The sequence below is a fragment of the Monodelphis domestica genome, chromosome 1 (genome assembly GCF_027887165.1).
Source record: "Monodelphis domestica isolate mMonDom1 chromosome 1, mMonDom1.pri, whole genome shotgun sequence".
Classification (NCBI taxonomy): Eukaryota; Metazoa; Chordata; class Mammalia; order Didelphimorphia; family Didelphidae; genus Monodelphis; species Monodelphis domestica.
The window spans coordinates 113185275-113195451 of record NC_077227.1 but is presented as its reverse complement, the minus strand read 5'-3'; the positions used below and the strand labels follow the sequence as shown (position 1 = coordinate 113195451).

The 10177-nt window shown below is 40.1% G+C and overlaps 1 pseudogene; it reads right to left on the bottom strand.

Moving 5' to 3' along the window:
- Window positions 1-387: 387 nt before the first annotated feature.
- LOC100028706 (pyruvate kinase PKM-like) lies at window positions 388-3918 on the bottom strand (annotated as a pseudogene).
- Between the last annotated feature and the right edge of the window lie 6259 nt (window positions 3919-10177).

Below are 10177 nucleotides of genomic sequence, written 5' to 3'. Positions count from 1 at the left end.
CTACTTTGTGTGCATGAAGCATGTCTTGACCAACTTAAAACACAATACTGACATATTACTTTAATCCCCCATGTCAGAAATGACCTGTAGGTACCCCAAGCTAAGTCACAGTAGTTGCTCTACCTTACCTATAAAAGGTATGTGCTAATTATACCAAGGTTTCTAGGTGGGAAGGATAGAAGGTAGTTCTAATATAGTTTCTTTAAGAAGAAACTTTTAATCTATTTTTTCTTTTTTCTCTCCCCCCTCCCTTTTTTGGTGTTTAGCCACCTAAAGCCACTAATAGCTAGGAATGGACAACACCATAACCAGCTGCAGATCTAATGGATGAGGCAGGCAAGGCTGGGAAAGTAGGGAACTGGATTTCCAAAGTCTTCAAGTGCCCCTTTATGGCACTGGCAGTACATGCATGGCGTTGGTGAAGCCTGGACCTGGATGCCAACCATTAAGCACAATGACCACATCATCTGTCCTTAAAATGCCGTGAGCTTTGCCAACATTCATGCCAAAGTTAACCCTAAGGTCCACATCTTCAGCCCATGACTCATTAGCAGGATCCTTGCATAGCATAGGAAACCCACCTCAGAACAGATGAGCCTGATGTGTGTAACCGTGAAAATGTGGTTTGCCAAGACTGTGAATTGCCAAAACTGTAAAGATAATTTTTAGTGTCTTGATTTAAAATCTAAAATTAAGTGATCGCCATGGGAAAATTCCCAAATATGAAAATACCCAAGTCAGTTGGTTTTTATGGAGATTTTAATGAATACAAATGAAGGAATTAAGGGAAGGAGAGAGAGAGAGAAAGAGAAAATAGTAGAAAGGGCCTACTCCAAATGGCCTAGGCCTGAGCTAAGGGAGAGTGAGTCAGTCTTTATCACTCACCACAAGATCGTCTTCAAGTAAGCTCCAAACCTCTGAACTCCAACTCCAAATAACTTCCAATCCAAAAACTAAAACTCCAGCTAATTCAATTTCAAACTCCCCTTCCTTTTAAAGAAATTTTCTCTTGTGTCACCTCCCCTAAATTTTCACATCTACCAATCACAGTAGATACTTTTTCCCAGGACTGCCCATTCTTAGTTCTCATCTTCTTTTGTTCTCATCTTCTTTTGTTCTCACCTCCTCTGGTTAGATAAAATCTACTGAGTACTTCACACCTCTTTTGTTAAGCTTGCCTTTTGTAAGTTGCTTGACCTTTTAGGTACTAATTTAACCTTTATAGGTATTTATCACCTTTTGTATTAGATCTAAAAATAGACCCAGCTTAAGGTTCTAGCTTTTACTATAAGTATGAGTTAGGGACTTTTCATTGTTCAAATATGTTCCTGAAAACAGTATCCACTTGTCAATGGATTATTATCTCCAATGTATGTGATAGGATGCAGTCAATCAGTTTCAACAGAAGATGCTCTCTTTACATGTGAGCAATGAATCCAAGAATCCTCTCCAACCTTTATAGATGTTGAAGTAGTTAACAATATTTGGAATGGTCCTTCCCAGGAAGGCTGAGTTGCTCCAGTATGCTTGAAATTCTTAATATACACTTTATCTCCTGGGTTCAGGTCATGAAGAGAAAAGTCTAGTGGTCCAGCTTGTACTGCAGCTCTGGATTAATGAAGTTCACATAGTTTGTGCTGTAATTCCTGTTTATAGGAAACAATAGTAGTATCTCCCCCTAATAGTGATGTATATGCAGGGGAGAAAGGCTTAGCCTGTATAGGTGGATGTCCAAAAAGCATCTCAAATGGTGAGATGTGTAGGTCTCCTCTAGGCCTGCTTCTAAGATAAAATAGGGCCAGAGGGAGAATTTCAGGCCATTTTAAATGTGTCTCAGTGCATAATTTTCCAATCATAGTTTTAAGTTCTTTGTTCATCCTCTCAACTTGGCCTGAGCTCTGGAGATGATATGGAACATGGAATTTGGGAGTTATCCCCAAGCAAGAATATATTTGATTTAGGACAGAATCAGTAAAATGACTTCCTCTATCTGAATCAATACATGCTGGCAGGCCAAAGTGAGGAATAATTTCTTTTAAAAGCACCTTAGCAACAAAGGCTGCTGTGGCTTGGGTTGCAGGAAATGCTTCCAACCATCTGGTTAATTGATCTACCATGACTAGACAAAATTTATAACGTCCAGCCTTTGGCATTGTTATGAAATATATCTGTAGATGTTCAAAAGGTGTGTAAGCCAGAGGATGCCCACCAAAGGCTTTGCCATGAAATGCATGTTGATTATATGCTTGGCAGGTAGATCAGACTGAACACACTTTAGAGGCTATAGTAGTTATACCAGGGGCTATCCATATTCTCTTAACAGAGTCCACACTGCCATGAGTATCAAAGTGACCATTTTTATGAATAGATTGGCAAATTTGGGGATAGAAACTTCTAGGGAGCAGGGGTTTTCCTTCAGATGACACCCATACTCCATTGATCTGTTTTGCTTTGAATTTTTGCTTCCATTTTTCCACTTCCTTTTCATTATAGGAAAGTGATAAATTTAAGTCATCAGTGGTTGTTAATGTTAAAATTAATTCAGGCTCTTCTATGGCTGCAGCCACAGGGCTAAGGGTAACAGCAATGATAATGGCCTGGGGACAGTACCTGGCTACCAGATGGGCAGACCTGAGATTGATAATGGCCCCACTGCAACACTTGAAGGAAGCTTCTACAGCACCTATGGCAGCAGATTTAGGGGGATTCTTGGTTATGGGAGTCAGACATCGAAGCTCCTCAAACAACTGCGTGTGAAAGATGGCAGCCTCTGCCTCTTTGGCAATCAAGTGCTGCATCTGCACAGCTTCTACTGGGTAGTCTTCTTTGGCAGTCTCTTCAGACAGCATGATGCAATCAGCTCCATCCAGGACAGCATTGGCTACATCGCTGCCTTCAGCCTGAGTGGGGTGTGACTTCTTAATCATGCTCTCTAACATCTGAGTGATACAAATAACAGGTTTCCCAACTCAATTGCACCTCCTGATCATCATCTTCTGAGCAAGGAAGACTTTTTTTTGGCAGGGATCTCAATACCTAGGTCCCCTTGAACAACCATGATACCATCACTGGCTTCCAGGATCTCATCAAATCTTTGGACCCCTTCATGGTTCTCAATCTTGCTTATGATCTTGATGTGTTTTCCTGGATCTAACTGCATGAACATCATCTGCCTTTTGGATGAAAGATGCAAACACCATATCCACTTCTTGCTCTAATCTAAACTTGAGATCTTAGATATCCTTCTCAGTTACAACAGGCAAGAACAGCTGCCCCAAAAAGGTTCACACCTTTCTTGATGTCCAGACTTCCACCATTCTCTACCTCAGTCAAAAGATAATCCTTACCTTTCTCCTTCACAAACAGAGAGATGAGCCCATCATCCACATAGATTTTGCCACCTATGTCCACCACTCTGCAAGTGTTTTTGTAGTCTTCCCATAGAATGTTCTTGTCACATTTTTCCATATGAGTTATCATCCAAGGTGATCTTCAGAGGGTTACCCTTCTTCAGCTCCACTTCTGCAATACCACTACCCTTGATGAGTACAGTACAGATCTCTGGTCCTTTGGTGTTCAAAGCTATAGCAACAGGTCAGTAAATGACGGGGTCAGAAGCAAAGCTTTCAGTAGCTGTTTGCACATTTTTTGACAGTTTCTGCATGGTACTCATGCGATCCATGGGAGAAGTTTTAATGAGCCACGTTCATTCCAGCTTTAATCATCTCTTTCAATTTCCCCACATCTCAGGAGGCTGGGTCGATAGTACAGATGATACTACTGTTTCTGGCATTAGGGGGTTCTGAGTCAATGTCCAGACGACATATATTCCAGAAAAGTGTTGGCCATGGCAGCGAACAGTTGCTGGTTTGGAATATCTGTACCTGTTATTGTGCTGGGTGGTTTGGCCAAATCCATGATGCTCTGATTTTTGGATTGTTCCTTACTACTGATTTCTATTTGAGTTAAACTCAGTGACTCAAACTGGAACATAAACCCAGAAGTGTAGATCGATTCTTGCCTTGAAAAGCTTAGGAGGAAAGCATTCACTTCCAAAGAGCTGTAAGAGACAAAGTATTTGTTGCTGAAGTGTCACTCTTCTGCCCTCAGTAACTTCTTAATTGTCAAATATAACATCCTTTTCTTACTCCTCATTCTCTTTGACCTCTTTAAAGCAGTTGTCACTGTTTATTATTCCCTCTTTGACACTCTTTCCTCCTTGGTTTCTGTGATTCTTCTGCTTTTCTGATGACTACTTCTTTGTCTCCTTCCTGAGCTCTTCTTCCTTCTCCTCCTCCTGCTCTCTAATTGTATATACACACACATTCTATCTATCTATCTATCTATCTATCTATCTATCTATCTATCTATCTATCTATCTATCATCTATCTGGCTATCTATCCATCCTTCTATCTATCTATCCATCTATCCTTCTATCTATCCATCCATCCATCTATCTATTATCTGTCTGTCTATCCATCATTTGTCCATTTATCTATCTATCTATACATCCATCCATCCATCCATGCATCTGTCTGTCTATCCATCCATCCATCTATCTATCTATCTATCTATCTATCTATCTATCTATCTATCTATCTATCTATCTATCTATCCATCCATCTATCTATCTGTCTGTCTATCTATCTGTCTGTTTATCCATCCATCTATCTATCTGTCTACTTACCTACTATGTTTCTATCTCAAGTTCTGTCCTTAATTCTCTGTTCTGCTCTCTCTTTCTTGGTAATATAATTTAATTATTATTCCTTGGAAAATGAATCACAGTTTCGACCTCTTTGTAGATAATTCTCAAATCTCTGTCTCCAGACCCATAGTTTCTCCTGAACTTTTCTCCTCCATTTCCAACTATCTGCTTGACATTTCTACTTTGATGTCCCACTGGTTCATCAAATTCCACATGTTCAAAACAACTCATCTTTTCTCCATAACCTGTACCTTCTCCTAGTTTTCCCATTTCTATCAATGACAGAAATGTTTTTCCAGTCACCTCAGGCTTAAAACTTTTGATTTCTTTCCTACATCTACTTTATCATCAAGTCCTATCAACTCTTCCTTTGCGAAGACCCCTCTTTTTCAGGCCTTTTAATATCATCCTAGCAGGTACTCATAATCTCATTACCTCCTGGCTGGTCAATCTCCTAAGTGGAATCCCTACCCCCAAATCACCTTTTCTTCCTCTAATCCATCCTTCATAGATTACCAGACCAATCCTAGCATATACCTGTGATCATATTATTCTGCTGCTCAAAAACATTTAATTGCTCCCCACTGCCCAGCAGGCTAAAATGGAAAACGATAACAACAAAAAGCCTCCTTAGTTTGACTTTCAAGACTCTCTATAGTCTAGCCCTGATTATCTTCCTAGACATATACCATTATTCTCTATGCTGTAGCCAAATTGGACAACACCCAAAACTACCAGATATGACCTTCCTTTTCTTTCCAATTTTTGCTCATGCTATTTTCTCTGCTTGGAATACCAATGACCAAACTTCATAATGTAAAGCACTTTAATTATAGTGATCCTATGAAAGAGATGATATATTTTCTCCCTTCTGCCCCTCTACTTCAAGGCTCAATTTAAATGCTGCCTCCATTCTCTTTTCTCGGTCCCTCTGGCCAGAAGTACTGATACCATCCCACTTCATTTATTTGTGACTCTGTTACATCCCTTACCAGGCAGTAAACTCCTCAAGGATAGAGGTGCTCTTTTATTTGTCTTTGGATCACACTCAGGACCTTGTACCCAGTAGGAGCTCAATAAATGTTAAATGAATGGATCTACAAAGTACTGTACAATACTGCCCCCTAGCGTTAGCCCCTACCCCCACTCGTAGCCTTTCCTTTCAGACTTCTAGATTTCTCCTCTTCCCAGTGTGTAGGAAAGACCCAGAACCAAGGATGAGGAGAGTAAAAGCAGGGAGCCTTGTTCTATGACTGGGCTGGTTCTATGCACCATTCTGTTTCTTCTTTGCTTTTTGGAACCAGAAACTCACATCTGCTGATCCCTGACTCAAACTCTCTGCTCTAAACAAACCGATTTTCTATCTTCATAACCCACCATGTTTTTAGCCCTTGGTTCTGCTGCTCTCCTTAACTGGGATGTTCTTCCCCTCATTTCTCCTTCCTTCTCCAAAGTTGACCTATTCTATTTCTTCTAGGAAGTCTTCCCAGCCCCAATCTTGCCTTCTTTTAACTCTAGTAGCACTTATGGTTTGTACCATAAATTTGTACTGTGGTTTGACTGTGACTAAAGGCTGATTTATATTATTCTTTTTTATGTATATGCCTCATCTCCCTAAATAGATTAAGGGTTTTTCCAGAAAATACACTATGTCATGCTTTTCAGTGGTCTCTGCCTTTCTATAATGCTTCCTAACACAGGAAAGGTAAAGGGTTGTTGTATAATGACGATTTGATGAGTTGTTAATTGTGTCTCTTCTGCATGAATTAAGTCCATTGTGGTTCAGTTCAATTCAACAAGTACTTGGTAATGATCTACACTGTGCCAGGTACTGTGCTAAGTACTGGGGATACTGTGCTCAGGGGATTGCATTCTGTAGGAGGTGAGGATGGAACTGGTTTACAGATAACTAAATGCAAAACATGTGTGAAGTAAATACAAGGGCATTAAATTATTAATTTTTTTTAAGGAAGGAAACTTGGGGGAGTTAGGAAAGTCTTTTTATAGAAAGTGGTACCACAACTGAACCCTGAAGGGAACTAGAGATTCCAAGATGCACAAATATGGAAAGAAAGCACTCCATGCATGGGATTCAATATATGAAAAAGCATGTCAACAAGAGAGGAATGTCTTGTATAGGGATCAGCAAACAAGCCAGTTTGAATGAACCCAGAGAACCTGAAGAGGGGTAACGTAAATAAGTTAAAGTCATAATCATCTCTGACCCTCTTACTTCCTTCTCTTTCACCATCCTCCTCTTTCAAGTCCCTGAATGTCCTATAGCCTGCTTCAAACAAAATGAGAGAATAGGGACTGTTTTCTGGGTCGGTAGTGTCTATGCAACATGCAATGTAATTATCCTGTCACTGTAGAAAGCCCATCTGATTTTTTTTTTAGCCTAATTAAATCAAATGCAAGAAGGACATAGTAAAAGGCCATAGCAAATATCAGCAGCACTGTCTTTATTCCTCATCCAGGCATATGAATCATAGAATCACAAAAAGGATTTTAAGTTTGAAAAGGAACCTAAACATCATATAGCTTGTTCAAAAACCTCATTTTTCAGATGGGGAAACTGAGGCCAAAGGAGAAAAAGAGAATTTGATTCCTGAATCTAGTCTAACTTTGTCATACAAACCTAGACATTTTCATTAAAAGGGGGGAAATTACACATAGACATTATACCATTTAAATCTATAATACTTCATTTGGTTTTTTTTTCCCAGTGACTCTATTCAATGTAATTTTTAAGATTTTTCTTCCAGCTATAAACTCTGATATGAAAAAAGTCTCTCTTTTGTTTTGATCTTATTTATGTGGATGTGGATGTGAGTGGGGGTGGGGAGAAAGAAGGGAGAGAGGGGAGGTGATAGGGGGAGGGAGAGGGACAGAAGGAGAGGGAGAAGGAGGGAGAGGGATGGAGAAGGTTCAACCAGAAAAGAAAGCTAATGAATGAGTTTCATTTTAAGACTCTGAGTCTAACAGACAGCTCAAATGAACCAAGTCATTAATCATGAGCCTCAGACAGGAGTAATCAATTTTAATTTTGTAATGGGGGACTGGCCAATGAGGACTCAGTACTTAGAGCATGCTCAATATCCTGTCTGGAACCAACCTATGTGGAAACTGGTGGGCTTGCTTCCCTGAATGTGATGGATGTGCCTTCCCCACCCCACCCCCACTTCAGAGGACGTGCAAGTATTCTCTGAATGTTTCTTGCAGAGACAAAGTGCCTTTTAGAAAGCTACTGAGCTGGCACTGAGTGTGCCTGCACAAGGTTTAAGCAGGGCACTTCTCCCTCTCTTCCTTGGCAGCTTTCAAGTAAGGAAGAAGACATGACATGGCTCTCTAGGTGGGGGTAGAAGCAGGAACAATGGTAGTCTCTGGCTGAAGCTAGAGGCAGCTCTTCTCTCTACCCAAATGCCATGTGACTATCAATGTAGGGGAAAGAAATAAATATTTATATAGCACCTTTTTACAAATATGACGTCATTTGATCCTCTCAACAACCCTCCCAAGAGCCTTAAGAAGCAGGTGCTGTAATTATTTCCATTTTACAGTTGAGGAAATTGAGGCAAACTGGGCTCAAGTGATTTGTCCAAGATCACATATAGCTAGTAAGTGTCTGAGGCTGGAGCTCTAGCCACTGTGCCAATAGCTACTTCTTTATTCTTTTGATGCAAAAGGAGTGAGAGTCCAATAGACAGTTCAAATGTATTCCCCAGAGTACTTTCCAAAGAAAAGACACTGCCATACAAGGATAGGAGGAGAATAGATGCCAATGGGGAGCTGTATAAGTGTGAGGTCCCAATCGTCCCAAGTTCCATGGGCAGCATACATGGTCAGTGGGATAGGTATTCTGATTGGAGACCTGAAGCCACTCGGGGCTCAAACAAACTTCTATAGAATTTTTTGGCCAAGTGCTGATACGCCATATATAGGAGACACCAGTGAGGCAAGGCAATGGGATAGCCTGGACCACCTCAAAATAAAGGTATTCTCTGCTTTGCTTAATGAGGAATGAGAAGTGTGAGGCAGGGAGCCAGGAAACATAACTCTTAACTGTCATAGCATAAAAATGGCTTGGGAACAGGGAAGATACCAGGTCTATAGGGTCAGTTAAGCTTATCTATATCTCTATTGATATATATATATATATATATATATATATATATATATATATATACACTATAGGGGCTGGGGCTGAACCAATCAAGAAAGACTAAACAGAAGGAGGCTCTTAATTTTCTTCTGTTTATTTTTTTTCTTGATCTTATAGGGGAAAAGTATTGGAGATGGAAGAGACAAGTTGAATTTCAAAAAGTCTGAAGAACCCTGGAGGGTCTCCTCAGCAACTAGAGCAGTAGTGGCCTGGGAAGAGCAAGCCCCAAGAGGCAACCTGGGTCACCCAGCCTTGCAATGAATCTATCTGGCAAGATGCCACATCTTAAAAGCCAAGTAGTGACTTGTTTACTGCCTATGTTATGAACCAAGAAATTAACTTACCAGGGACTCTTTAAAGAGAATCAGGGCCTCCCAGAAAGTACCCCACTCTGGGTTTGATGTGGGTGGTCTTAATCACTTTAGTCTGAGTCCATTCCTCCCAAAGACCGAGTGGGAGATTGTTTCAGTAGGTTGTGTGTGGGTCAGTCAGGAAATGAAGATGTTGCTGTACTTCAAGCTATCTATGTCCCTTTGTAAATGCTAATTCAGGTTGTTTTTGTGCCCCTAGTATGTCTTATATCAGGTACTTGAATGTAATTAGGATTGGATTTGATTGGCTCAGAGAGATATATATTTTAAGGAGTGAAATCTGAAATAACTGAGGAGACAAAGGTTTGAGTTTCCAATCATATTGATTTATTAAGCAGTGCATGCCAATTGCATAACAAATTGGGACCAAGCCTCTTCCGCTTGGTAATGGATTCTAAATATAGGGAGAGGTGGATTTTTAATACATTAAAAATCACATTAAGCAGGATACAAAATAAGATGTATAATTAAGTAGTCTGATTTCTAATTGGAGGAAAGATTAGGGGCTTTCTGAGCTAGGAGGGGAGAGCGCAAACAGAAAAAGAAGTGTCCTACTCCCTCACAAGTGTCTATATTCAACAAAAGGAAGATGGAAGCAATAACTGAATGACCAATAAGGGGCCAGTTTTCATATAACACATATGGGCTGCTTGAGATATGTAATTGTGAGAAATTCCTTGCTTTAATCTTTAGATCTGACTAGGTTTCTGGTCATCAAAACCTAGGTCCCTTGTTAAGGATCTCTAAGCAACAGGCAGAGTTGATCTAGCCAACCAGCCATTTTGAATCCATACTAGGTTCAAAAGCTGCAAAAAATCTCACAATTTCTATACTTGAATAAAAATTTCTCATAAGACAGAAGTTGAAGTAGTCTCATAATTGAATAGAAAAGGAACCGAGCTAGATCACAGTATGCAGGCAGTGTTGTTCACTCA